The sequence below is a fragment of the Thunnus thynnus genome, chromosome 20 (assembly GCF_963924715.1).
Source record: "Thunnus thynnus chromosome 20, fThuThy2.1, whole genome shotgun sequence".
Classification (NCBI taxonomy): Eukaryota; Metazoa; Chordata; class Actinopteri; order Scombriformes; family Scombridae; genus Thunnus; species Thunnus thynnus.
The window spans coordinates 710,385-717,884 of record NC_089536.1 but is presented as its reverse complement, the minus strand read 5'-3'; positions in this window follow the sequence as shown (position 1 = coordinate 717,884).

The following is a 7,500-nucleotide window of genomic DNA, read 5'->3' as shown; positions in this document are numbered from 1 at the left end:
CTAGCTAACTGTATATAAAGTAGTGTAAACTAGCTCCACCTCCAGCAGCTACAACAGTAACATGCTGCTCTAACACTGATGCTTCACTATTAATAATCTAATGATGTCATATATAATAATATATCAGTCAGAGGGACCAAACCACTACTTTTACTGCAATACTTTAACTACATCAAGCTCATAATACTTATGTACTTTTACTGCAATACTTTAACTACATCAAGCTCATAATACTGATGTACTTTTACTGCAATACTTTAACTACATCAAGCTCATAATACTTATGTACTTTTACTGCAATACTTTAACTACATCAAGCTCATAATACTTATGTACTTTTACTGCAATACTTTAACTACATCAAGCTCATAATACTTATGTACTTTTACTGCAATACTTTAACTACATCAAGCTCATAATACTTATATACTTTTACTGCAATACTTTAACTACATCAAGCTCATAATACTTATGTACTTTTACTGCAATACTTTAACTACATCAAGCTCATAATACTTATGTACTTTTACTGCAATACTTTAACTACATCAAGCTCATAATACTGATGTACTTTTACTGCAATACTTTAACTACATCAAGCTCATGATACTTATGTACTTTTACTGCAATACTTTAACTACATTAAGCTCATAATACTGATGTACTTTTACTGCAATACTTTAACTACATCAAGCTCATAATACTGATGTACTTTTACTGCAATACTTTAACTACATCAAGCTCATAATACTGATGTACTTTTACTGCAATACTTTAACTACATCAAGCTCATAATACTTATGTACTTTTACTGCAGTCTTCTCATGAAGACGCCGACCGTCGTCTCATAACGAGGTGAAACAGACTCGTTCATAAAGTCGAACTGAAACATCAGGAAGTCAAACTGTTTACATCATTTAAATCATGACTGACTTCAGCTCGTTCTGTCAGACTGATGCTCTCCATTACTGCTGATCGATAGACGACCTATTGATCGACCTGATATTGATCGGTACGCATTGAACACACTCTGCCTCTGTGTGTGTGTGAGTGACCTGTCTCACCTTGTCTAATCGTCCAATCAGGTTGTTTACATCAGCTGCTTAGAGACATAAGAGGACAGTGTGTGTTTGTGTGTGTGTGTGTGTGTGTGTGTGTGTGTGTGTGAGTGTGTGTGAGTGTGTGTGTGTGTGTGTGTGTGTGTGTGTGTGTGTGTGCAGTCACGTCGGGCTCGTTAACCCACCTTTTTCCTCGTTAACAGGCCGATTGGATCGTTTGGAGTCACCTGACCCGCCTTAACGAGCAGAGAGAAACTTTAAAATGTTGTTCAGTCTGAAAAGTTTATTTAGTTTATTTATTTGTTTCATTAAAACATCAAAACAGAAACAGAAGCTCAAATCTAACAATTAAACAATTAATAATGAAATTAAACCCGATGAATCATAATGATTCCTTTTCATTCTTCACCTCAGGAACATGTTTAAACTCAAGGTTCACTCACTATTTCTTTTTCCGGAGCTTTCAGCTGTGTACAGTTGTTGTCTGATTGTGATCAATAAGACCCTTCCTCCTACCGACATGCCAACTGATCACATGATTGATCACATTAAGAGATATTTGTACATTCTAACAGGAAGCCTTCATTCTGCTGCTGGTATGAATAATAATGAGAAGTTAGTTCCACACTGAAGAGTGCAGATCAATGAAGATGATCAGGAAGTGATTGATAATCAAAGGCAGATTTATTCTTGTTAGTTTTATAAATATGAATAAAAAGTAAACAAACTCACCTTGTTTTAATGTTGTTATTTATGTATGATCCATATTTACCTTCCTGAACGTTTGTCCATCTCTTTAAACGGCATTTGATTGTCTGAAAAGTGCTTTATAAATAAAGTTTTATTGATTGATAAATGCTGCTGCTTCAGTAACTTATTATTGATCCTGATCAATGATATTTAGTCTGATCAGACAGAAAACAGGTTTTTGATGAATGAATTCGGGTCCTGATGTCAGCAGCCGAGTGAAGCTCTGTTCACGATGAAGAGGAGAAACTTTTCCCATCAACCCCTTCTCACCTCTGGATTGAATGGCTATTGATCCGCCGCTGCTGCCACGGCAACAGATAATGGTAAGACGGGGTCAGAGGTCAGAATGAAGAAAGAAAGAAAGAAAAAAGAAAGAAAGAGGATGCATGTTTACATGTTTGCTGAATGTTTACATGTTTACTGCATGTTGACATGTTTAGTGTGTGTTTACATGTTTACTGTGTGTTTACATGTTTACTGTGTGTTGACATGTTTACTGAATGTTGACATGTTTACTGTGTGTTTACATGTTTACTGCATGTTGACATGTTGATATGTTTACATGTTTACTGCGTGTTTACATGTTTACTGCATGTTGACATGTTTACTGCATGTTGACATGTTTACTACATGTTTACATGTTTGCTGTGTGTTGACATGTTTACTGTGTGTTGACATGTTTACTACATGTTGACATGTTTACTGTGTGTTGACATGTTTACTACATGTTGACATGTTTACTACATGTTGACATGTTTACATGTTTACTGTGTGTTGACATGTTTACTGAATGTTTACATGTTTAGTGCGTGTTGACATGTTGACATGTTTACTGCGTGTTGACATGTTTACTGCGTGTTGACATGTTGACATGTTTACTACATGTTGACATGTTTGCTGCGTGTTGACATGTTTACTGTGTGTTGACATGTTTACTACATGTTGACATGTTTACTACATGTTGACATGTTTACTGTGTGTTGACATGTTTACTGCGTGTTGACATGTTTACTGTGTGTTGACATGTTTACTGCGTGTTGACATGTTTACTGTGTGTTGACATGTTGACATGTTTACTGCGTGTTGACATGTTTACTGCGTGTTGACATGTTGACATGTTTACTGCGTGTTGACATGTTTACTGCGTGTTGACGTGTTTACTGCGTGTTGACATGTTTACTGCGTGTTGACATGTTGACATGTTAACTGCGTGTTGACATGTTTACTGCGTGTTGACATGTTGACATGTTAACTGCGTGTTGACATGTTTACTGCGTGTTGACATGTTTACTGCGTGTTGACATGTTGACATGTTGACTGCGTGTTGACATGTTTACTGCGTGTTGACATGTTTACTGCGTGTTGACATGTTTACTGCATGTTGACATGTTTACTGCGTGTTGACATGTTTACTGCGTGTTGACATGTTGACATGTTGACTGCGTGTTGACATGTTTACTGCGTGTTGACATGTTTACTGCATGTTGACATGTTTACTGCGTGTTGACATGTTGACTGCGTGTTGACATGTTTACTGCGTGTTGACATGTTTACTGCATGTTGACATGTTTACTGCGTGTTGACATGTTTACTGCGTGTTGACATGTTGACATGTTTACTGCGTGTTGACATGTTGACATGTTTACTGCGTGTTTACATGTTTACTGCGTGTTGACATGTTGACATGTTTACTGCGTGTTGACATGTTTACTGCGTGTTGACATGTTGACATGTTTACTGCGTGTTGACATGTTTACTGCGTGTTGACATGTTGACATGTTTACTGCGTGTTGACATGTTGACATGTTAACTGCGTGTTGACATGTTGACATGTTTACTGCGTGTTGACATGTTGACATGTTTACTGCGTGTTGACATGTTGACATGTTAACTGCGTGTTGACATGTTGACATGTTAACTGCGTGTTGACATGTTGACATGTTGACATGTTAACTGCGTGTTGACATGTTGACATGTTAACTGCGTGTTGACATGTTTACTGCGTGTTGACATGTTGACATGTTAACTGCGTGTTGACATGTTTACTGCGTGTTGACATGTTTACTGCGTGTTGACATGTTGACATGTTTACTGCGTGTTGACATGTTGACATGTTTACTGCGTGTTGACATGTTTACTGCGTGTTGACGTGTTTACTGCGTGTTGACATGTTTACTGCGTGTTGACGTGTTTACTGCGTGTTGACATGTTTACTGCGTGTTGACATGTTGACATGTTAACTGCGTGTTGACATGTTTACTGCGTGTTGACATGTTGACATGTTAACTGCGTGTTGACATGTTTACTGCGTGTTGACATGTTTACTGCGTGTTGACATGTTGACATGTTTACTGCGTGTTTACATGTTTACTGCGTGTTGACATGTTTACTGCGTGTTGACATGTTTACTCCGTGTTGACATGTTTACTGCGTGTTGACATGTTTACTGCGTGTTGACGTGTTTACTGTGTGTTGACATGTTGACATGTTTACTGCGTGTTGACATGTTTACTGTGTGTTGACATGTTTACTGCGTGTTGACGTGTTGACGTGTTTACTGCGTGTTGACATGTTTACTGCGTGTTGACATGTTGACATGTTTACTGCATGTTGACATGTTTACTGCATGTTGACATGTTTACTGCATGTTGACATGTTTACTGTGTGTTGACATGTTGACATGTTTATTGCGTGTTGACTTGTTTACTGCGTGTTGACATGTTGACATGTTTACTGCGTGTTGACATGTTTACTGCGTGTTGACGTGTTTACTGCGTGTTGACTTGTTTACTGCGTGTTGACATGTTGACATGTTTACTGCGTGTTGACATGTTTACTGTGTGTTGACGTGTTGACATGTTTACTGCGTGTTGACATGTTGACATGTTTACTGCGTGTTGACATGTTTACTGCGTGTTGACATGTTTACTGCGTGTTGACGTGTTGACATGTTTACTGCGTGTTGATATGTTTACTGTGTGTTGACATGTTTACTTCGTGTTGACATGTTTACTGCGTGTTGACATGTTTACTGCGTGTTGACGTGTTTACTGCGTGTTTCAGTCAGAAGGGTTTATGTGTGTGTAACTTGTCTGCTCTCAGACTGCAGCAGCAGAGTCACAGCTGATAAACTCTGTCTGCTTATCAATCAGCCAATCGGTTCACCGAGTGCGCCACAGCCGTGTCGCCGTGACGACCGGCGGCTGTAAACACAGGGGAGGGTCCCCGGAGGGCGGCCATGTTTGTTGATTAAACTAAAACAAGACAAACAAAGAGACAAAACAAACTAATTACCTGCAAACAAACCGGATCGACTGAGAGAGCTAACGAGGCTTAACGAGGTCACAGGGAGGAAGAGTGTGTGTGTGTGTGTGTGTGTGTGTGTGTGTGTGTGTGTGGTTTGTACGCCTGACGCTTACAGGATGTAGTGACATCAAGATAACGTTCCATCACACACACACAGTTGAATAATTGATGGTTCAGTGTGTTAAAGCTAAAACACTGTCTGCTTTTAATAAAACAACGTATGTGTGTGTGTGTGTGTGTGTGTGTGTGTGTGTGTGTGTGTTGAATAAAATATCAGTTGTCATGTCGACAAATGAATTATGAATATACACACTATGGAGCCGATCTCACACACACACACACACACACACACACACTCACACACACACACACACACACACACACACACACGTACAGAGACACACACACACATACACACTCACACACACACACACACACACACTCTCTGACCCACAAACCTGTTTTGTAAGAGACAAATACTTTGACTGTAGAGAAGAAGGAAGGAAGGAAATGAAAGTGTTCACACAAAGAAAGAAAAGGGAAGAAACTAGAAAGACCTCCACGTCTGTCCAGAATCATCTAATATCTGTGAAGACTTTGAAGCAATTTAATAAAAGGTTTCATTATATTGACATGTTTGATTCCAGTGAATAATTTCCAGAGAGCCTCATCTCACAGTGCAACCATAATCAGGACCAGAGGAACAGGAGACCCTGGTCCTGGTGGTCCTGCTGGTCCTGGTAGTCCTGGTGGTCCTGGTGGTCCTGGTGGTCCTCCAGGGACTGACTCATGACAACATCTTCAACCCAACAATCACCACAGTTTCAAGGTGGGAACCAATTCAGTGTTCCACCTGATGTGAAATATGGTCACAAGAGTTATGATGTCACAGTCAAGTTGACCTTTGACCCTTTGGATATAAAATGACATCACTTCATCATTTATTCCTTTAAGACATTTGTGTGAAATTTTGTCATAATTAACATATGAATTCTTGAGTTATGGCCAAAAACGTGTTTTGTGAGGTCACAGCGACCTTGACCTTTGACCTTTCACCACCAAATTCTAACCAGTTCATCCTTGAGTCCAAGTGGATGGCGTTCCTTAGATATGGGATGGACAGACGGATGGACAGCTCATTTTTTCTCTTCTTCTCTGTGTTTTTATGTGTGGAGGCATAAAAAGGAAGAGAAGAAGAGAGAAAATGAGATTTAAGAAAAAAAAATAAGAAAAGAGGAAATAAAGGACAAGTGTGTGTCCGGTCTGTCAGACTGCAGTTATTAATAACTATAACTGAGTTTACTGCACACAGACAACACCTCACTGTGTGTGTGTGTGTGTGTGTGTGTGTGTGTGTGTGTGTGTGTGTGTGTGTGTGTGTGTAATCGAGTTTCATGGGGTCTAAATATGATCCATGTCTGTTGTCACGGTGACAAGTGAGCGATTATCATCCTGCCTTTCCAATATCAGCCTGACACACACACACACACACACACACACACACACACACACACACACACAGAGAGAGAGAGAGAGTTCAGGTTAATCTAATGGAGTCACAGAGAGACGAAATATGAAGAAATAAAGAAAGAAATATTAAACAAGATGACCAGAAACAAACAGACAGGTCATAAAACAGGACTTCTGATTGGTCAGATGATGTTTGACGTTCAGTTTGAGGTCACGACATCTGATTAATCACCTGATCGATCAATGATCTGATTGTCGTTTAACAGTCTGACTGTCACTGTCACTACAGTCTAAATTTAATTCAGTTTTATTTATGTTGAAACAAATCATAACAGGACTTTTTTCCACATCGAACATCTAGACTGAACTCTTTAATGAACTCAGAGACTCAACATTCCTCCTTTAACAGCAGAACCGACTCTAGCTGGACGCCGTCTGCCTCCACCGGAGAGACACAGAGCAGCAGAATAACAACAATAATAACAATAATAATCATATTATAAATATAAATATGACTAATAATAATAATAATGATAGCAGCAGCAGCGGTGGGCTTCCCAACTCAAAATATTGTCCCATTGGGCCGTTTGGCGGCCATCTTTGTGGGACTGAAAATCGACATAACTTTTGAACGAGACATCATACAGAGACAAATGAGCCCATTTTTCTGTATAATTTTGACATGAGGAATTGATTGAGATGGTTACTGTAATGATTTTTTTTATCAAGTTTAGTCTGTATAATTTACACTCAAAATCTTGCAAAATGACAGTTGAAAAATAACAAAATATGAGTTAAATAAGTCAAAATAACAAGGAAAATGTTCCATGACAGAACAAGCTACAGAAGATGATGATTATATCTGGGTTCATATGAAATCCTTAATATGGAAAAAAAAAACCCTTCATATATTAAA